The sequence below is a fragment of the Fukomys damarensis genome, unplaced genomic scaffold, assembly GCF_012274545.1.
Source record: "Fukomys damarensis isolate Sample0158 unplaced genomic scaffold, DMR_v1.0_HiC HiC_scaffold_20, whole genome shotgun sequence".
NCBI lineage: Eukaryota > Metazoa > Chordata > Mammalia > Rodentia > Bathyergidae > Fukomys > Fukomys damarensis.
This window is the reverse complement of record NW_022900932.1, coordinates 40,189,233-40,212,715: the sequence shown is the minus strand read 5'-3', so window position 1 is coordinate 40,212,715 and position 23,483 is coordinate 40,189,233. Positions and strand designations below refer to the sequence as shown.

General features: G+C 37.9%; 1 protein-coding gene across 4 annotated transcripts in view; it reads left to right on the top strand.

Moving 5' to 3' along the window:
- The window catches only part of Htr7 (5-hydroxytryptamine receptor 7), a 111,544-nt gene that overhangs the window by 4,406 nt on the left and 83,655 nt on the right, over positions 1-23,483 (top strand). The window contains exon 1 of one of the 4 annotated variants that reach the window (XM_033766651.1): positions 3,886-4,146. The exons of the other annotated variants lie outside the window; for them this stretch is intronic. The gene's annotated coding sequence lies outside the window, so the exon portion shown is untranslated. Of the gene's footprint in view, positions 1-3,885; positions 4,147-23,483 lie in introns of those variants that run through there. 4 annotated transcript variants of the gene reach the window in all.

The following is a 23,483-nucleotide window of genomic DNA, read 5'->3' as shown; positions in this document are numbered from 1 at the left end:
TTCCTTCCTTCCTTCCTTCCTCTGTACTGGGGATTGAACCCAGGGCTTCCTGAGTTATGTCCCCAGCCTTTTTTATTTCTTATTTTGAGACAGGGGTCTTGCTAAATTGCCCAGGCTAGGCTCAAACTTGTGATCCTCTTGCCTCAGCCTCTCAGTTTGCTGGGATTACAGGCATGTACCACCATGTCTGGCTTTTACTTTTTTTAGAAAAAATAAATATTCATTTTCATTTGCCAACATGTTTAGATTTTCTCAGTGCTCTTTACTCTTTCCTGTATTATGCTTTCTTTTATCCGGGAATCATTTTCTTCTGTCAATTCAATTCCCATTAGCATTTTCTTTTTTCTTTTTAAGTCAAGGTTTTCAGGTGAAAGACCCTCTCAGTTTTTACTTTCCTGAAAATGTCTTAATTTTACCTTTACCTTGGAATGCTTTTGTGGAGTGTAGAATGCTGTATTTGCAGTTTTCCCCAGTAATTCAAAACATTGTTCCATTGTCTTCAGACTGCCATCATTTCTGTTGCCAAATTAGCCATCCGCTAATGTTTTTGTTACTCTTTTGAAGGCAAGATGTCTTTTTTCTCTGTCTGCTTTTAGCATTTCTTCTTGTTTTCATTTTCATCAGTGCTCCTAGGTGTAGCAGTGTTGACTATTTTTTTTGTTGTTGTTTATTGATTGCTAATCCTGCTTTGGGTTCTTAGTGACTTTTGCATTTGTGCATTGTTTTTTGGTGGGGGTGGTATCAGGGATCGAATTTAAGACCTTGCATTTGCAAGGCAGGCAGCAGAACCACTGAGCTAAATCTCCGGCCCTGTGCATGGATAACTTTAATCAGTTTGCTCCTATCTCTTCAAACACATTTACTGTTTCATTCTCTCTCTGCTCTGTATTATATCTTTGTCTTTTTATATATCACATGTATCTCTTGCAGTCTTTTGCATATTTTCCATTTCACTTTTTTCTGTGTGCTTCAGGTTGTTTTGTTTTGCTACTGGGGATTGAACCCAGGGCTTCACACACATTGGCAAATGTTCTGGCACTGAGCTGCATGTCCAGTTCTGTGCTTCGATTTTTATCTGCTTTCCATTTTATTAATAATTTCTTCTGCTATATTGAGTCTGTTTTTCAACCTTATCTGTTGAGTTCTTAATTTTAGTAATTATATTTTATAGTTCTAGAAGTCCCTTTTATATTGATTCTGATTTTCTGGTGAAAACTTCTTTCATATTGTTAAATTCTGCAGTGTGTTAATTATAGGTATATTTTTTGGTATACTAATTCCAGCATGTGAATCCCTTGGAATTGCTTTGTGCGATCTGTTTTTTTTTTGGTCCCTCTTGGTATTTGGTCTGTGTCATAGCGTAAGTGGTAAATTTGGAACCTATACTCAATATTTTGTATGAAAACTGTAGATATTATGAATGATGTTATTTTTCTGCAGAGAAAATAGCTGCTAGGCAGACGTATTTGAGGGGATGATTATTTTAATCCAATTAGAGACTAAGCTAACTGTAGGCTATGTTTTAATTTTGATAAAGCTCTGTGACTGGCAGATGCCTCTGTCTGGAATGTAACTTTCTTGACATTTCAACTAAGAGCCTAGGATTTTCTCAGTGACTTCTCCCTCTGGCTAGTGCAGAACTCTAATTTTTATCTTCAGAAGGGAGACTGTAAATACTCTCACTGAAAACTTTTTGGGAATTTTCTTCATGGCTTCTTTGCTTCTTGCCCTATACCTTTTCAGAATTCAGCAAATGCCTTGGAGGGAACACCAGATGAGTGTGAGGCTTAGCTTTCTGCTCCTCCCTTCCCACTGGGATCTTGACCTCTCAGGTACATAATTTTTGTCTCTCTAGTCCCTAGAGACTGCCAGGAGCTCTTGTGTTTTTGCCTCTTAATAATCACTCCGATGAAGCTCTTAGCTTGAATGTTCAGCCCCTCACCTCTCACTTTATTTTAGCAAATAACCCTGGGAAGAAGTGACTGCAGGATTTTGATATATCTTTCTTTGGTTCTTTTTTCTCTAGGAGTATGTTCCCCACAGTCCTAGATCGCTCAATAACTCTATGATGCCTTTGAACATGTGCACACATGTATGTGTGTGTGTGTGTGTGTGTGCATTTGTGCTTTGTTCAGCTTTTTAAGTTGTTTCAACAACATTGCTCTGAAGCACCAAGAAATCCAGTTATAGCTAGAAGAAAATGTGTGCTCAAAATATTAAATGTAGGAATGAAGAAATATCCTATAAATTTCCTGCTTTACATGCTTCATTGGTTTTTCTTTTCTCTTGGACTCAGATTCAAACTCTAGCATATGTAAAATATCCTTGATTGGTCTCTCCGTTATTCCTCAGCATCTTATACAACATTATGTCTTGGTTTCTACTTTCTAGTCATACTGACTTTTGTTTTTTCTATCATATTAAATATTTTCCCGTGTGAAATTATTTTCCAAATAATTTCCAAATAATATATAGTCATTTGCTTTATGACAGTGTTTCAGTCAGTGCCAGACTGTGCGTGCAGTGGTAGTCTCATAAGGTTATATCATGCAGTGATGGTGTACCCGTCTTAGTTTGGGTATAGTCACTTTGTGAGGTTTGTACAGTGATGAAATCACTTTACAGTGCATTTCTTAGAGTGTATCTCTGATCTGTATTGTTACACAATGCATGTCTATATTTGTGAAAATAATTTCACATTTGAAGTTCTGTTTGCTAATTATGTGATTTTTTGATCCCAACCTGGAAGGCTTAAAAATGCGATTAAGATGCCTGAAAAATACCATGGGTGGCGAGGATGTGGAATAAACAGAATATTTATATGTTACTAGTAGTATTGAATATTAGTGAGCCCTTCTGAAAGTAATTTGTTGCTGTCATGTATTGTTGAGAATGTTGACTGGTCTATATATCTATTTAGATATAACTATATATATATATATATATATACATATGTATATTGCAAAAGCCTTCCAAAAATATATATATCCACCAAACTGAAGCTTCAGAACTTGAAATAATACATGCCCATGTCAACAGTAGCCTGAGGAAATAAATTGTGGTATAGACACAACAGAATAACTATTCAGGAGTGGTTATCAAATTTGAGTATGAATCAGAACTACCTAGAGATCTTGTGGAAACAGATTTCTGATTCATTGCAGTCAAATTTTAGGTATCATATTTTATGAGCAAATACTTTAGTATCACAAACATAATGCTCAATAGAAGAAACATGAAAGAATCCATATGTGTGATTCCATTCATATAAAACTGAAGTAGACCAACACCATTGTATACATAGGTATAAAAAGAGAAGAAATGTATATCATGAGAACTAGGATAGTGCTTATTTCTTGGTGACAATGAGATTGTGACTAGAGAGGCATGTTTCTGAGATGGCGTAATCTATTTCTTGATTGAGAGTTCACTTTAAAAATTATTGTTAAAGCATCCACGTATATTTTAGGTACCTCCCAGCATATGCATTTTGTTTTATGATAAAAGACACAAAAGTATCTATTTGATGACGTTTTGTGAAGTGTTTTTGGGTCTATATTAGATTTTTGATTAATCAGAGCAAGTGCATTTTTTATTTTAATACATCAGCAACAATTTGTTTTTAGCTTCGTGTATGCTGGCGGGGGTCATCTTTGGGTTGTTCACAGTTACAGGAACTCTTGCGGCTTACTTCCAAGAGCTGTAATACTCATTTCTGACTGGTGTCTAGTTGAAGTCTTGCTTCCTTGCCAGGTACTATGACTCATTCCTTTGATGATCTGTGTTCTGCTCTTGGCTTTAATTCTGCTGTGATCAGCAGAGCAGGGGCATTCTGGCTTCTCTAGATTGCCTTTCTCTTAGAAGGAAGTCATCCTTGTTCATCTCTAAAATTAATTTTGTAGCTTTTAGATACATTTTAAGAACTGACAATCTTATAGCTTTGCTAAGAAAAAGTGAAAGGGAAGAGAAGAAGCAGGACTTCTGCCGTGTTCTTCGGTAGCACTTCCTCCAGACAACTTTAATTCTCTTCTTATGTTAACTAACTGAAAGTAACACCTCGGGGGAGAAATGCTGACTGCTAAGAGGTACTCACACACTACTTCCACATCCAGAAATCTCCTTTATTCCGCACCAGCGCTTTGTGAGGTGAGCATAATTACTGTCACTTGATGTAAGAGGAACTTGAAACTCAGAAAGCTGAAGTGACTTGTTAATGTTATCTCATACTTATGAGTATAATGTTTACGTTCATTGAGGACCTTAGGTTCTTGTACCTGGCATATCTCTGTTCTACTTATTTGCCCTCTCCCTCACCCTCTCCTCTCACCCACATTCTCTTGGAGCCCTTCCTGTTTGCAAGACATTATCCTCTTGTTGCTTTCTATCCTTCAATATTTTACTCTTTGTACTTAAAAATAATGTAACTTGTCTAAGGTGCACACTTTCTATGGAGGGAATTGTGTTCAAATATATTCAGGCATCATGTATTTATGTATGTGTGCATATATATTTAAGGAAAATAATAAAAGTTTGAACACAGCTCATGATAAAAGATAAATCCTGTCATTGGTTTTAGAAATATAGAATTAGACTGGTGTCGAAAAAGGCCAGAAAATATCCTGGGCAAAAGAGGAGCAGAACATAAAGCGGGTGAATCAGCATATTCGTGAACTCATGCATAGGGAGCATGGAGGACTTCTTGGAAATAGAGTGGGAGAAGTCTAAAGTAATCAGACTTGACCCCTTGCAGTAGATACTGCTGGTTGTGTATCCCAGACTCTCCTCCTAATGGGAATTCCTGTTTTTGCTGGGATATGGCTGCTCAGTATAAAGACTACATATCCTGGCTTCCATTGCAGTTGGGTGTGGTCATACTGTTAAATTTTGGTTCAGGAGATGTTAGTAGAAATATTATGTTTTTGACTTCTGGGAACTTCCTTGAAGACAGTTGCTATGTGTTCTCTTCCTTCCTGTCCTTCTCCCATCTCATTGCCATGGTAACTGGAGCTCTGGCCATCTTGCTCAAGATGGATAACAAGAGCCATGCTTGGGAAGGAAGAACAGTAGGCTGAAAGGGTTGCCTGGACTCTGAGGGAAAATATTTTTGGAATCCTGGATTCTTAACTAAATGATTAACAGATACTATTGTATTATTATCACTGCAGCTAAACTCAATCCTGGCTACTAAAGTTAAGTATTGTTTCTTCTTTCACTTGCTTGTTTTCCCTACAGATGTGCACATTTACTTCCTAAAACATTAGTGCGAGGGTATCACTGTGTCATTCCCCTTTAGAAATCCTTCAGGATTAATGTTACAATTTTATGAGTGTCTGTTGTGCTACTTAAGTTTCTAGACATTAAGATATCATATCTCACTGAATCTTCACGTTCTTGACAAGAGTATGTATTGAGTGTTTGCCATTGTTACCACTGGCCAAGGATCAATGAGACATACCCAAACACTTTTAATGTTCTACAGGTGAGGAAGTCGAGGAAACACACACATACGTTGTATGTGGCAGGCGCAGTGTCTAAAACCAAAGCCTGTTCATGTTCTGTTACATTATTGTGGCCGTTGCCTGCTGTATGAAGAGGATCTTGTAGAATAACTTTCAAGACCCTATATCATTTAATTCCAGTCACTTATACCTTTAATCTGACCAACTCTTCTGTAGGCATCCTCCTTTTCAGTGCTGTATTAGAACAGAACTAATGCCCTTCTTGCCCAAACCTTTTCCTTTTCATTCCAATAATGGGATCAGTTTGTATCTCATTGCTTTGGTACACATTGGAGAGTGATTTTTGAACTTCCCACCTAAACTCTTCTCTCTCACCAACTAATCACCAAGACCTGATGATTGCCCCTCCCTGCTGCCTCCGAGTTTAACCAGTCTTCATCATCCTTTGGTTGGGTTACTCAGTGTACATTCTCAGGGATTGCTCTGTCTCTGTCCTTGGCCCATGTTAATGCAGAGTGCACAACCCTGGTGACATGTTAATGTCATCTGGGCAACTAAAAAAAAATAACCGTACTTGGGGCTCCCCCTCTCTAGAGATCCTAATGTAATTGGTCTAGGTAGGCCTGCATATCATTTTGTTTGAAAATAGCTTGCAGGTGATTTTAACATGCAGCAAGAACCTCTGAATTGGGGTGATCATTAAAACAGGAAAATATGATTATATTCATGGTTCTTGATCTTGACTGTATATTAGAATTACCTAGGAATCTCTCTCCACTTCTGCCAAATTGCAGAGATCTGGCTATACACAAGACCAGTTAAATCACAGTCTAGGAGTGAAACTCATACATGTGTCGTTTTTTGAAGCTTCCTGGTCTGAAATGTAGTTGAATTTGGGCCCTGTCTTTTATTCATTATCCTATTTCACAGTCTTTGATGAGTTTCTCTACTCTTTGGAATAAGATCCTAAATCTTTGATGTGATCCATAGAAGATTGTATAATTTAGCCTCAGATCATCTCACTAATGCAGAGGTTGGCAAACTTTTCTTTTTCCTATGAAAAGCTAGATAGTAAGTATTTCCAGCTTGTGAACCACATAGTCTCTTTTTCAATTCTTCAACTTTGTCATTATAGAATGAAACCAGCCATAGGTAATACATCACTGTATGGGTGAAGCTGAGACCTAATAAAACCTTCATGGGTACTGAAATTTAAATTGCGTGCAATTTTACTACATCTTGAAATAGTGTTCTTTTTAAAATTTTTATAACCATTTAAAAATATAAAAAGCATCCTTAGCTGGGGGCCTGTGGGAAACAGACTAGGGCCAGATTTGGCCCTTTTGGTGTTGCTAACTTCTTCCTTCTACCTTTGATTCTGTCCTCCCTTTTTTTCCTCATCTACCTACTGACTAACCACTCATCTATCTGCCTTTTCCCACCTCTCATATTTTAGCATCTCTGATCTTTTTTATTCCTTGACTTTTTGCTATTATGTGCCTTAACAAGTCTCTTCATTTCCCCTTTGAGTTACTGTTCTACCTCTTTGGCTGGTTAATTCTTATCACTCTTCAGGTAGGTTCTCAATTAGAAATGACTGTCATGTGAAACCATTCCTGGAATCCCTAGAGTATCCTAAACAGTCTAATAGCACCTTGCACATTTTCTTCTTAGCACTCACCTCAATTTGTAATTCTTGTTTTGTGAAATTAACTGTAATGAATTTCATGATTTGTGGGATGTTCTGCATGGCAGAACATGAGCCTTTCTTGTTGGAGACTGTACCTCCAGCACTGGCAAAATATTTGGCATGAAGTAGATGTTAAGTTTATTTTTGTGGACTGACTGTAGAAGGAAGGAACGGCAGGAAAGAAGGGAGGAAAGAATGGTATTTCTGGTTTCTGAATCTGAACATCTGGCCTGGACTTCTTACTCGCAGTTTCTCATAAAACACTCCCCTTGATGATAGTGGAGAAATATACTTAGACAACCGACTTGGGATCAGTACGTTATCTGGTGAAAACAGAAGCAAAATGTAGGCAGTGAGGTAGTCCCGGAGGGTGGTTCCATCAAGAGATAGTAGATTGGTGAGTCACTTGCTGCTTTCTGAGCATATGCAGTTCACTGACAATAACAAAGTTACCAGTGATGTAATTTAAATTTACCTTAGAAGCTTAGAGTCAGGAAATGGTTCTTATCATCATTTCTATGCCTTGGAAAAGGGTGAAAATGCAGGCAAAACCAAATGAAACTTCCAGAACCTTTTTCTTTCAGGGAAAACAAACAAACAAACACACTCATTTTTGATGCATCCCACACATCCCAGAGGGAAAACCATAGGTGTCTGGAATGAAGGTAATATCCAAGTAGGGGAGCATAATCACTAGCCATAGTGGTACATTACTGAGTGTATGCTATGTGCCAAGGTGTCTGCATCTTGTTTAATCTTGATCTTTGTGAATGCTCTTATCCCACTCAAACCCCTTCCTTTATGTTGAGTGTCAGAAATCTGGTGGAGACTAAGTAATCTTCCCAGAGACACATCAGAAGAACAGGTAGAATCAGCTTTGATTGGGTTAGGGAAGTCTGACTGCAGGTGTTTTGAGGCATAGAGTGTACTGGCTTTTTGCACATAATCTATAAGCTATGTTGAGCATGGAACATTTCTTCATGCCTTTTAGTTAATTATTGTTTTTATTATTGTATTAGTATAAGTACATAGCATCTTATATAAGACCTTTCAGGCCGAATATATTTCAGAATTCAGAATATTTGGGGGTTTCTGTGAACATGTATTATATAACACCCTATGATAGTTAATTTTAGATGTCAGTTTGTTTAGAGTAAAGGATACCCAGGTAGCCATAAAGCATTTTTTCTCTGGGTATGTCTTTTTGAAGGCATGAGTAAGAAAGCTATGTCCTCACCAATTTAGGTAGACAGTTTCCAATTAGCTGAGGGCCTATTTAGAATAACAAAGCAGTAGAAACACAAATTACCTTCTCTTTTCTGAGCTGGACACCCTTCTCCTGCCCTGGGAAACCAAGACTACAGTTGTGTGGCCTCTGGGTCCAGGGAGTCACCACCACTGGCCGAGGGGTTCTGGTTTGAGTCCTCAGATTGAGAGTTATGTCTTTGCTTTCTATGGTTCTGAAACCTTTGGATTTTGAGTGAGCGATGGTACCAGCTTCATTCTTCTCCATCTTCTAGATGGCCTACTGTGGGACTTCTTATCCTCACAAATGTGTGAGCCAATTTCTGTAATAAATTCTCTCTTTCTAATCTCTCTGGAGACCACTAACTATTTAGATTGTGGTTTTGGGAGTAAATCTAAGTAACAGAATTTTAAGGAAGGGTTTCTTAAATCAGTTTTATTTAGGCTTTCTGGAATTGACTTTATACCTATATAAACCTAAAAATGCTAGAGTCTAATTCTGATAGTACAGCAAACAACCCTCACTACCCACCAATCCTTTTGCTGTCTTGATCTTGGACTTCCCAATCTCTAGAACTGTGAGAAATACATTTCTTTTCTTTATAAATTACTTAATCTGTTGTGCTTTGTTATAGTAGCACAAATGGACTAAGACATACTTCCAGTAGGGCCTGGGGATGCATCCAATAATAAAATGTATAAATAGCTGCTTTTTTGGGAGAAACATAGATGAAAAATAGCCATATCAACTCGTTAAGTTTTATAGCCAAGTAGGTTTTCCACCTAGAGGGGCAGAATAATAGCCCCTCTAAATACATTATATCTATGTCCCAATCCCTGGGAGTTATAATTATCAGAAGGGATATATATATAGCAAGTCGAATTAAAGTTACTAACCTGCTGACTTTACGATCGAGAGTTATATAGGATTATCTGGGAGGGTGAAGTATAATCACAGTGATCCTAAAATGAGAAAGGGGAGTGAAGGGAGTCAGAGAAGGAGATACGACAGTGGGTGCAAAGGTTTGAGTAGTGAAGTGAGAGGGAAGCAATTCACCATTGCCAACTTTGTAAATGAAAGAGGGATATATGCCTAGGAATGGTGGTAGCTCATGAAATCTGGAAAAGGCCAAGAGGAAATGTTTTCTCCTTGAATCCTCTAGAAGAATTGTAGTCTGTTTACATATTGATTTAGCCTAGGGAGACCCATACAAGACTTCTGACCTTTAGAACTATAGGACCATAAATTCTTGTTCTTTTTGTTTGTTTTTGGCACTGAACATTGAATTCAGGGCCTTTGCACTGAGTCACATCCCCAGCCCTTTTTAAAAAAATTTATTTTGAGACAGGGTCGTGCGAAGTCACTATCTTGCGCAGGCTGGACTTGAACCTGTGGTCCTCTTGCCTCAGCCTCTCAGAGTGCTTGGATTACTAGTATGCACACCCCCAGAAAATTTGTGACGGTTTTAACCACTAAGTTTGTGGTAGTTTGTGTAGCAGTAATAGGAATCTAATAAACCAGTTTAAGAAAAAGGTCTAATTTCTGAGCTCTTTGGGTTTCAGATTTGTGAGTGAAGAATTTTGCGTCTGTATGTGGTTTTACCATGCATTAGGCACTGCGCTAAATTCACTTAATCCTTAATCCTTATAAAGACTCATGTGAAGCTACTTTTACTATATTCTTCCTACAGATGAGCAAGCAGACTAAGAGAATTTAGCAAACATACCAAAGATCCTAGAATTCATAAAGGGCAGTCGGGACCTGAAGCCATAGGATTTTTGTTGTTGTTGTTGTTTTGCTTCATGGACTGTGCTCTTTGTTTTAAGCTGCCATTAAGCAATTGTGGGTGCCCATATTTGAAGCTTGAATCTTTGACCAGTGCCAGGCACTATACTTAGTGCTGGAGAAAAGAATGAACAATTTAAAGATGAATACTGCCCGGGCCCTGGAGTCAACTGGCTGTAGTTCAAGCCCCAAATTTTCTATTTCTGGTTGTGTGATCATGGAGGTATCATTTATCTTCTCTTCGCTCTCCTCCTCCTTGTTCTTCTTCCATGCTGGGGCTCAAACCCTTAGTGTAGACAAGGCAAGAACTGCATCACCGAACTACGCCCTGTGCCCTTTAACTTATTTGAGAGAGAAGATGCTTATCTGAGACAGAGGTGATATTGATGAGTTCCTCATAGGTTTGTGATAATTAACCAGGATAGCATAGGGGAAGTCTCTCATTGCCACCCTAGTTTATACTGAGTGCTAATAAATGTGAACCATCCCAATGATTAGTGTTATTATTATGTTAACTTTATTCTTCTCTATTATTAAGGGATGTTGTTGTGCACAGAGGGATAAGATCTCTGTAAAAAAATTTTTGAATAGTCCTCCTAAGTTAAAATCAACAGGTCAAAATTATAGGGTAAACCTAACGCTTTTGCCATCAGGGTTCCCTTTGTTTTGGTGGCTACTGTAGCGTTTAGGATGCTTGTGCCCCAGGTGCCTGAAAGTGCTTTTGTTTAAGAGCAGGAGAAAGGAGGGGGCCTATCTAATTATCTGGTCTCACTGCTTGTAAATTGTTCCAGGCCATTCCCGCATTCCAATGCACCAGTTAGCTTTTGAGTTAGGCTTAAAATGGGATCATTAAGAAATATCAGATCATTTCTTCACAGGTTTAAGGTACAATATGAGCAGTGAGCTCTTACAGAGAGGCCACATGGGGGAGGAGGAAGGAAGGGAGAGAAAGTGACATGGACAGAGAGGGCAGGGAAGGGGAGGGGAGAGAGAACTGTATGCATGACTAAGCTAGAGAAGATGATGGTGAGATTTATTTACTAAGCAAATCCTTATTGTTTGCCTTTTAGATACTTAAGTATTATGGGATGCAAAACTGTCATGAATAAAGACATAGCCCCATCTTTAACTATTCGAGATGTAATCTAGTTGAAAGTAAACTAGGATTATCTTATTCACGTTATCAGAACATTTGGTGCTTTAAAAATTTGTTCACAGATATTGTTTTATAGTCAATTCCTGTGTGATATGACCTTTCTTGAAGGAGTATGAGTCATTTAGTCTCTGGTTGCAAACAATTGGACTGTATATCAGTTGGGCTTGTATATCAATACAATCCAGCTACTCTGATCTGTTTTCATTCAGCGTTTCTGTGCCTGGAGAATTCCTAGGGACTGCTATAAAATGATAGCCCCTAGGTCAAATATAAGTGCTTGCTATTTTGTTATGTGTGGAGTAAAGGATGCCAGTCTCTAGTGCTAAGCATCTGTGGGCCTTTGGGAAACATCTCTAATGGTTCTACTTGGGGAGCTTTATTATTGTCCATTTAGCCATTTGCTCTATCACTTTTGTCACAGTCTCTCTTCTGATTAAAATTCCAGAGCATTCTATATTTCTGGGCATCCTGATAATATTTTCCATTCTTTCAAAGAGAGGCAGCTGGATTGTTTTCTTTCTTCCAACTGGATCTTTCATTTGGAACATCACACGAAATCATCCACCTAAAGGGTACTATCAATATTTATGGTGAAACACGGGGAGACTTAAAGTGCATGCCCCGATCCAGCCATGATCAGTCTGGCCCAGCTACCTGCATATTTCAGAATTTTATTTTGAGAGATATGTATTCTGTATATTTGGATTGAAAATATCTCTTCTGTTTTCAATGAAAACCTTTGAAAATTCTGTGTTAATAGATGGATTGCTTTGTGGCTTCACACTTGATAGCTTTCTGGGTACTGCAGGCCCTACCACACTGATTTCCTTTCTGGGCCATCTAATAGATGTTATAACTCTTGGTTATGTACTTCTTAGCATATCAAAATCACTCTTTATTATTATGGGAGTCCTAGGGAATTCATCTATTTACTTCCTCGATATTTATTGTTTACCTAATATGTATTGGTTATACTTCTATCCTGTGTAAAGCAAATAAGCTATTTGCTATTTTGGATCTTATATTTCAATAAAAATAAATAAGAAAGAAATAGATAATTTAAAAGTATGTGCGGGTGCACCCTCCTGCAATAATTAATTGCTGCCAAGTACCACACAGAATTAACACAGAGTGGCATTTTAGAGTGGATAATGATGGATGGGCCTTCTAAAAAGGTGACACATGAACTGAGATGTAAGTGACGTAAGGACACGGGTATGTGAATATTAATTCAGAAGAAGACCATTCCAAGCAAAGGTACTAGCTGGTGTGAAGGCCATGAACCACTATGATTAGAATAGAGGGATCGAAGCAAACCATGGAAGGAGATGAGATTAGTGGATGAGATTAGTCACAAATTACTTTTGGATTCAGACTAAGTAAAGAGTTTGTATTTTATTTTAGTGCAATAAAGCTACTGGAGAGTTTGGAGGTTATTGTGGGATGGTCTCATTTATTATTCTAATTGTTCACTGTGGTACTTTGTGAAGAACAAAATAGAAGGAGGTGAAAATGAAAACTGGGAGATTAATTGGAAGACTTCTGGAAAAGATGAAGCAAGAGATTGCATGAAGTTGGGAATAGTGAAGATGCAGACAAATGATGATTCTGGATCTGTCTTGGAGGTACATAGGATTTGATGAACTGGAAGTGGGGCTGTGTGGGGGTTGTGACTTGTGATTTTGGCTTAGTCAATTCAGTAGATGATGATGCTGTTTACTAAAAGGCATGGGGAGTAGAATTGAGTCCTATTCTGAATGTTAAATTTGGTATCAACAGACATGTGGATATAGGAGTTTAGAATTCTATGGAAAAGTCAGGGCTATAGATAAAAATTTTAGTTTCAGTGTAAATAATACTTAAAGCTATGGTGTTGGGAAGAGTAGACAGGAAAAGCATCTGGATAAGTTGAGGAAAGAAAACATTAAAAGGTTAGGAGAAGAGGAGGAGACACCAAAGTTCAAAAGGGATGGGGGTCAGTGAGCTATGAGGAACACCTGGATATTGTGCTGTCATGGAAATTGAGGGGAAAATATTTTGACGAAGATGGACCTAGATTTCGGCTGTGCATTTGCTCTAAATTATTTAGGTATGCATGTTAAATTCCACTAAATGTGTAAAATCTTTGTTATTTACTTCTGCTTCCTAACACAGAGTTCCGGGCACACAGTAGGTGCTTACACATTTTACTTGACTGAAGGAAGAGCGTGCTAATGAATATCTACTAGAACAGAAACATTTTAGGCTTGAGACTATGTCTGATATCTTCTAAAGGCTCATTTGTAAAAGTCATAATGCCAAAATATTCCAAAGTTAATAAATGCGTCTCATAAACCTCATAGAAGAGAAAGGAAGCGGGGGCTAGGAAAAGTCAGAGATAGGGCTGCTCAGAGCAAGGTTTCTGTAGCAACTGGGAAGATTGGGATACCAGGGCACTGACAGCTCTGTTGAGGCAGAAAATTCAAGAAATAGGATACAGGTCCCTTTGGATTTGTCTCTGACTCCCTAACTGTAACTTTACATAAGTCACTGTACCTTATCGCTAAACTTCATTCCTCATAATGGTAGGAACATTTCTGTAGAATTAATATGAAGAATTAATAAGATTATATTCAAAAGGAGTTTAGCTGAGGACCCGATTCATTTAAAACACCCATTGAGAGACAGCATTGTTTTTAATACGATTGGTGATGTCATTCAGTACTGAGCCACACCACGTTCTACCAGTCAGGCATCGAACCTCAGATTAGAGAGTTCTTTAAAGGGGAAGATTCACTGATGCCCCTGGAAAACTCTCCTTTTATCTTAAAAGGAATAAATACATCATTTACTTTTAGGAAAAGCTTACATAAAGTCACAATGGGAATTCACGAAATGCAGTTCTGCCCTCAAAACCACGCTACCTGCTTGTCAGAAGTGGGGATCAAAGTCTGTTCCATGGTCACTCAGATGCTGCTTGAGGCAAATTAGGAACTTGAATTCATTTATGTTGAGGTCAACTCAGTGGATCACTTGGTGTCATGATGTAGATCTGAAATGTCCCCCCGAACCTCATTTACTTGGAAGGTGATTGGATTACGGGGCCACTGTAGCAGATCTGATGTTTCCAGGTGCTGAGGGGAGGGATGACCTGGAAGGGGTTATCTCCCTTCCAGCTCCTCTGTTTTCTCTCTGCTTCTTGGCTGCCATGACGGGAGCAGCTTTCCTCCACCAGTCCCTTCCTCAACACTGCTTCTGCCTGGAGCCAGCTGACAGCACAGGGACTAAGACTACTGAAACACAAATCAGAATAAACCTCTTCTCTTGTAAATTACAGGTGTCATATATTATGACTCGGTAGGAAGGAAAGTGACTAGGACACTTGGGAAAGATGATAATTGGTATCCTCTGTAACGTTTTAGCTAATGGAGAAGGGAGGGTCATGCAGCATCCGTGTACCTCAGAGAGCATCTGATTTGTCTCTGCCTCTGGTATGTTCCCAGAGTACTTTCTGGTGTCACCATGCCCGCTCTTGCTTTCATGTCCCAGGACAAGCTGTTTCCTCTTATTGGAATGCTCTTCCAGTGTCCGCCTATTTTCTGAACATTTTCTGAGATTCAGCCAAAATGTCATGATCTTTGGAAAGCCATCCTTGGGTTAGGTGACCTTCTCAGTCTCTCTTGAGGCACTCCAAGCTTCTTGTATATAATCATCATATTAAATGATAATCATTTATATTTCTCTGTCCCCAATACACGAAATGTTGAGGTCCTTGATGGCGAGGTCATCTTATTCATCTGTTTTCTTTCAGCTCCTATTGGATGTGAATGAGTGTGTGTATTTCTTGGATGAGCGAATGAGTAAAATGAATGTAAAAGGCGAGGAAATGAAATTGACTGATTGGTTCCTGATAAAAAATGTAAGCAAGGGAAAGTGAAAGCAGACATAAAAGCCATACCATTGGTGAGACAGTTCTGCCCTGTTGGGCTTGTTTCCTTCCCTTGCAAGTGTGGACTTCATCACAACTGTCAGGAACATTTTCTCTGTGGCTTTGAAGACACAGATTGGCTTACCATGATTTATGAAGATACTACTTATTTTATTCCTAGAATATTCTGTCATTAAAATCTTTCTGTAAGGGCAGTCAGTAGCACTGGGGTTTCACCTGCATATCTCATTACCTTAACATTCCCAGCAGCCTTATTGGATTAGCTTCCAATCCCCAGAGGCATGACTAGAAAGCGGAAATAGTGTGATTTGATCCACTATAGCTACAGATTTTGAATGTACCTGCACAACATGGGCAATTCTATGATGAACTCTTGCCTTAGTTCCATATTCTTCAAAAATATGCACTGTTTATTGTCATACCTTGACTGAAGCAGAGGCATTTTTATAGTTCTATGTTTGTTCCTCTCTTGATTATTCTTCCAGTAAAAAGATCCCACCCTAGGAAATTCCTAGGAGAATGTTATATCATGTATTTGCAGCATTGTGATACACTGTAAAATCGGTCCCAAATTCTTCCCATTCACAGTCCTTTGAAGTGTGATAAGATGGCTTTCCCAAATGGACTCCAGGCTTGGCCCTATAACCTGCTCTGACTAATGAGATTTTGCCTGATGTAATATGAGGAGAGACTTAAAAAGGGACGTGCACTGGAATTTGTCTTCTTTTGCTGCTTTTTAATGACTTGCGACTGTCAGCTATTTGGGGAAGAAGCCAGGATAGAATAATAAGAGACCATAGCCTAGTCATCCTCTTTCTTCTGCTGCAAGTTGATGGTCAGGTGAATGAGATTATCATAAATTATTCACACACCAGAAAAATCTGTCACCTGAGCACAAAAATGAAATAAAACTTGAGATGAACTGGACCTGCCTAGACCAGAGTAATCTGGCTGCCTCAGAATAGCTAGCTGAGTAGATGCCCATTGTTTAAGCCACAGTTTGAGAATAGTTTGTTACACTGCAAAAGCTAAGTGGTAGCAAGTCTTTAGTGAATTTCCCCTTTACTCTTCTGAATTCATGTTCCTGTATTGACTTGTTCACTTTGCAGCACAGGTCCATCGTGTTCTCAGATAGCATTTATGAGTCTGACTCTACAGTATGCCTTGCATAGGTCAAGGGCAGGAGCAATGTCTGGAGGACAAATAGAATTTGCACACCTAAGGTTTAGCTGAGAGCCGGGCACCAAAATGTACTCTAGAAATGAAGATGAGACAGTTGAATGTGTGCTGCTTCATTGTGATGACTTTGAGTCTTGTCTTCTCTGACACCAAAAGCTCTTTACTTGTTTCCTCCCAATTCTTATTTGGATATATAAAATCTGATGTTAGCTATATTTTTGAAAGTTTGTATTTTCTCATTCTTGTTTGCAGTTACTGTGCTTTTTAACCCATCTTTGCACTTTCTCTGTGTACCTATACTTACTAAAAAAAAAAGTTCCCCAAGCTTCTTAAAAATAGGATTATGTAGTCACAAAATACACAAGCCACAGTGAAGACTTACTGACAAGAGTCCGATTTTCTTTTTTCTGAATTACATTTTTTTCAAATGATATTATATGATTATTGATTTTTTATTTTGATTTGATTTGATTTTCAGGCAAAGGATTAATATTTTCAAAATAAACAATTTTTCCACTGAGAGCTATTAATTTCATCTTGTCTAAGGTGACAACTTTTCAGACAAATCCATTTACCGTGTCACATTAGAAAAAATTACTTATCAGTTTATGGTGTTGGACACTCTAGGAAGTCACATAAAGTAGGCTCCCAGAGGCAGAATGAAGAAAAGAGAAGGTAACTCAGGTAAAAGTCATTAACAACTCTTCTAAGAAATACTTATTAAATTAATGCCCAATGAGCTATTAATAATAAATGTTACTATTTATTAGTCAAATCCTGAGCTATGCGCTGAATTTAATTTTTCTCAACAACCTCATGCGATAGGCTCTATTTTACAAACAAGTAAAGGCTTAGAAAGTTTAATCAGGTTGCCCAGGGTAATCTGGCACCTGGAGTCAAGCCCAGGTGTGTCTGGTTTCTCAGCTGGTGTCAAACCTTAAGCTTCACAGAGAAGGAAATGGAGCATATTGTCTACTTACTATAAAGCACGTATCCAAATTAAAAAAAAATCTAACCAGGGAAGATCATCTAGGGGCATGAGGTCTTTGGGGACAGCAACATCTTATTCATTTCTCTTTTCTTGAAATATTCTCTACTGAGAGGAGAGGGCTGACCTTGGTATAAATGTGGACTTGGCATCCATGAAGTAAGTTTTCCACAGAACTATCAGAAAAACACCTGCGGATGAATGTTAAAGTGAAGAGACTTGTGTTAGTTCAGATCTCCATGTGTACTCTTCAGCCGTCTCAACTCTTCCTAGAAAACTGACCTGCTTTCTGGCCTCTGGTTGGATGTAGCCAATGGAGGGAGAGAGCCCAAGGAAGACCGTCAGAGAGTGGAGAGATGTGTGGAGGTGGGGTCAATCCAACTGCCTTCCTGTGGGGCTGCCTTGCATTCTCCATGCTCCTTGATTGGTCGTCGTTCCTGTCCGGGTGGCTCTCGCTCTGTGACTCCTTTCTCCTGGCCTCTGTAACCTTTCCTTTCCTCTCCGCTGTGGGCCTAGGACTCTGATCATTTTTCTTGTTGCCAAACTCTTCTCTATAGTTTCTCTACTCCTAGCTTATATCTCCATAAATAGTCTCCTTGAATTATCCTAATTTGAGTTGTAGCTTATTTATTGCTGGAACTGTCATGGATAGAGAATTTTAGAGATTTTATAGTCCAAATTTCACATTCTATGAAAAGACAACCACAGAAGAGAATGAGAGTAAGTGACTGCTTGAAGCAGCTGTTGAATGGCAGAACCGGACCTGGGAAGGCACATCAGACTTATTTTTGTCCAGGGAGCCCTCTGCATACTCCAGGGAGGAAGGACCAGTGAGTGAAATGACACATTTGTTGGAGTGTGTGTGTGTGTGTGTGTGTGTGTGTGTGTATTTCCACTGGGCCTCGTCTTTCCATAATGACTTTTGCCCAAGCTAAGTTCAGTTGTACTTGGGCAATTTCTCAACTATGAGATTTTTCTTATTTTGGGTGTTCTAGGATAAAAAAACAAATGCTAAGAATGAGCTGTGTGTGTGTGTGTGTGTGTGTGTGTGTGTGTGTGTGTTTTTGTTTTTTGTTTTTTTCTTTTTGGTTACAACTTTACAAGCATTATAGGCAGATGGTTTGTGAGTGCAATTACTGCCTTGCAAGGTTAATGGCTTTAGTTACTTAAGAAATGTAAATTATTCATCACTTTAATAACATCTACAAACCAAAACGGCAGTGAATTGGGATCTTACTACTAAGGGAAGAATATCATCACATTGTTTATTACTAACAGTTGTTGAGTGGTGTTCAAGTTTGGTTTACTGAGGTTGACTGTTGCCAATGTACTGACACAAGATAAATAGCCAATAAATAATTGTTTAATGAATGAATATTCATGTTGTTAATGAGTGGGAAATAGCAATTTAAATTTAGTGAAAGCATATAATCCATGGAGAGCAGTACTTCTCTGACTTCTGAGGTATTCTTTGTTGGCTATTTAAATCTGATTAAACCAGATTTTGTTGTTGATGTTTTTGTACTTTTTTTTTATACATGTGATAAAATATGAATAATACTGCATTTGGAGTCCGACGGCACTGATTTTAATTTTGACTCTGAGACTTCCTTATTAAATGTAACAAATTTTATTCCTTGTGGTCTTAATTCTGTATTTTAAAGCTGAATTCTTACTATATTTCTCAGAGGGTTTTTTGATGGCTAGATTTTTAAAAACATATATAAAAGAGATTTAAAAAAATTGTAAAGAGATGAGTGTTCTTAATGTAGTGTTGGCGATGTTACAATTGGCCTTTCAACTGACATTTCATGAGACTGCTCTGTGGGACATGTTGACATTTTCATCTGAACACAGTACTAATTCAGCTGGTTGGGATCTTCTCCCAGGAGCATAAAGTTTACTTGTAGTTCTTATGACTGTAAAGAGATGTCAAGAAATAATTAGGGAGGGCAGGGAATGGGGAAAAAATAAGAACCAAGATACATCATGTAAGGGTACAAGTTCCCAGGGCTGAATGTGACTGTATTGTATGCCTAACATGTACCAACAAACTTAATGGAAAAAAAATAATTGGAAAGTACATTTGTTAGAGCCAACTATCTCCATCTCATGGCCCGAACATCTGGCAGCCTCCAGAATTTTTTGCACCAAGCAGTGATATGGTCTGAACTCACATTCAACAACTTTCACTGTGAAATTTCCTACATCTTCCACTTCTTTCTTTGTGTTTAGCTCTTTCCTCTCCCTTCCTCACCTTCCAACAACAACAACAACAAAAACACCACCAAAAATTCATCACTCTCTTAAATGAGGAACAACTTAAATAATCTTTATTATAATATTTAATTATGCAGAATAATTCACTTCCTTTCAGCTTGATGTTTCCATCATAGTAGCCTTTCCTTTTATACTTTAAAAGTTGTGTCATCCCAAACAAACAAACAATTCTGAGGTGAATTCTGTACTTTCCCAGCACAGAAATAGCTTGCAAATATTCTCTTTTTCTGTTGAATAGCACACTTTCCTTCCTGATAAATATAGACGTGGATATGATTAATAAAATGCAAATTAAGAATATTAAGCTATTATAGTAGCTTTTTATAGTTCCATATTTTTTCAATCAAGTGATGCTGAAAGTATAATTGCTATTAAGTGTGGGTTTGAAAAATGTTTTGACATTTAAAAAGGGTCTTCATTTTTTAGAAATGATGGAATTCTCTCAGATAAATATTTTAGCTCGTGTGATGCTGCATGAACTCCAGCAAGAAGATGCCTGGAGTGAATTGGTTCCAGAAGAGGAAACCAGACAATTTTAGGTTCACACACTACCCACAAGGGAATGGATATTTAGGAGAAGTTAAGAGAGAATGGGGCCAGGGGTTTAGCTGGGCTGGAGATTTAGCTCAGTGGTTCTGCTGCCTGCCTCGAAAGCTTGAGGTCCAAAGTTCAATCCCCAAGAGAGAATGCAGTGCAGTATTCTATTCAAAGAGAAGGCCCCAAATCTAGCAGATTACTCTTGACTTGTGTCCTCAGCCCTAGAAATTTCTGCATGCCATAGCATATAAAGAGACAGTTTAGTGATAACAAACAGAAAGTTTTCTGAGAAGTAGTGGAAATAAAGACTTCCGTTTTCACATCATTTTTCATCTTTTTTGTTGTTATTTAACAACTTTAGTAAAGTATGATTTATATACAAAATTTTATCCACTGTAAATAAATAGACTAGTGATTTTGAGTAAATTTGTAGAGCTATGTATCTATTGACGTAGTCCAGTTCTGGAACATTTCCAATACTACTAAAAGTTCCCAGTGCCCTTTAATCATCTAGAACCACCCTTGTCCTCTAGTCTCGGAAACCCCTCATCTGCTTTCTGTTTTTACAGATTTCCCCTTTCTGGAAATTTCATCTAAACAGAATAGTACAATATGTAATATTTTGTGTATGTTTTTCACTTGGTGTGAACTATATATATATATATATATAATATATATTGGTACTGGGATTGAACTCAGGACCTTGCACTTGGGAGGCAGGCGGTAGCACCGCTGAGTTAAATCCCTGGCTGGTGTAATATTTTTGATATTTGTTAATATTGTAACATGTATCAGTAGCTTTCTTCTTTCTTTTTCTTTCTGCTTAATAAATTCTATTGTATTGTTACACCACATTTTATCCATTTAACTGTTGAAAGGCATTTGAAATATTTCCACTTTTTAACTATTATAAATACAGATTAGCATATCAAATTCATAAATCTGAATTCAAAATGCTCCAGAATCCACAAACTTTTGAGCTCTGACATGAGGTCACAAGTGTAAAATTCCACATCTGACTTCAAGTAATGAGGTGTAGTCAAAATGCAGGTGCAATAAAAGTATTCTATTACTGTCAGGCTTTGTATATAAGGTATGTGTGAAACATAAGTGAATTTCATGTTTTGATTTAGGTTTCATCCCTAAGATATGTCCTTCTGCACATGCAAATATTCTAAAATCTGAAAAATTTGAAGTCTAAAGCACTTGTGGTCCTAAGCATTTTGGGTGAGGGATAGTCAGCCGTTAGCTCTTTCTTAAACAATTGTCTACAAATCATTGTGTAGAAGTTTTTACTTAGTATTACTATTAAGCATGCTTAATTTTCTAAGAAACTGTCAGACTGTTATAAAATATTTATATATTCCCAAAACAAATGTCTGGGAGTTCTCCTGTTTACACTAACACTTGGTATTGCCAGACTTTTTTTATTACAGCCCCTCTAGTGAGTATGTAGTAGAATTTCATTATTATTTAAATTTGCATTTTTCTGACTAATGATGAATGAATATGTTAGCCAGTTGTGTTTCTTCATTGGTCATACATCTATTCAAAAATTTCCCCAGTTTTTAATTAGATTGTTTGTGGTTTATTATTGAATTTTAGGAGTTCCTTATATATTTGCGATATGAGTTCTTTTACCAGATAATTCCTTATACTATTTATCACAAATTCTTTATATGATTTGCTGGTGTTTTCTGTCTATAATCATTTAAAATAGTAACTTACAGTATTTTCATCCTCTAAATTTTAATGCTTTCGGGCAAAGTCCTCAATTCTGAAGACCAAAGATAATACTAAAAATATTTGGCTACTACCATTGACAAATCAGCATGGATTTGAGTCATAGGGCTGAATGGTAGGGAGGTGGGGCCCTTTAGGGAGCTTGGATCTGTGGTTGTTTGCCCACTATTATAGAAATATTATAATATTTAAGTGACTGGTACCATTATACCTGTGGATCAGGCTTACATCAGATACTGTCTATCAGTTTGCGGGATACAGGTGTCAAGTCAGGGAGACTCCCAAAGTGTTGAAGTAAAAAGAAAAAACCAACCTAGAGTTTCACCAGTGGACATCTGGGCTGTTAGGGATTCTGATGTGATGCAGACCAGTATGGATGTTCAGCTTGCCTCAAAGTCGTTTTTTGAAGTGTTGGCTTCCACTGAGGCTCCCATGAGAACAATGGGGCGGGATCTCGTCTGCTCAGGGCCCCATTCCAGACCAACTAATCAGACTATCTTTATGCAAAAGGGGCATAGCCAGCTATGTTTTAAAAAGCCCAGGTGGTTCTAATAATATCAACATTTGAAAAATCCTGTGGATAATTAAATACTACTGTAAGTAAGATTGTACTCAGTTCCAACCTAGCTATATATGACACAGTTACTATCTTAGCTTTTGTAAAAACATCTTCTGCTAATTGAGTAAAAGTGGAGGGAAAACAACTCTCAGTTTTTGAATATTCTTTAAAACATGTGTCTTTATTTAATCCATCAATTATCTTCCCAGGCAGAGTTCATTCCCTTTTTACATGTGGGAAAATGAGGCTCAGGGTGATGAAACAGCTTACTCAAGACCACATACTCCATAGGGGGAGAATTCCTGATTCTTGAAGGATTAACACTCTTCATGTGAAAGTCCTAGAAAATATTGTTACTATATTGTGAATACCTTTCTGAAACAGGAATAACGGAAAAGAGGCTCCCGGGTTACCACAGTTTATGGGCCTAGAAAATAATACCACCACGTATGGCTCTGTGCTCTTACAACAGCCTTTCATTTAGATTCTGCTTATGTTTGGTGCAGTTCTAACAAGGTTGCTTATCTGGCTTCCCAGCTGTCAGATCAGAAGCAGAAAATTGGAAAAGGAAGTTGCTCATGGTAGGCAAAACCCTGGAGCCAGAGCTTCATGGAAAATGTTTTTGTCCCTGTAAAATGAGTGGGTTGAACTGGCTGATTTCTGAGGTCCCTTCCAGCTCTAAAATTTAATTTGTTTAAGATAAAAGCTATAAAAAGCTGGGGAAAAACACATAAGAAAGAGAAATCTTAGAAATCTGGACCCAGGGTGGGGGAAATAACCCTAGATATCTGCTCCTGAGGGCACAACTATATCGTAGGCACTGCTATATTTGATATTTGTGCTGATGGCACAGAGTCATCAGGAAAAATTAATTTTGTTTGTAGATGTTTCAGAATGCAAGAAAGTGTACAAATTACTTTTGAAAGATTTCAC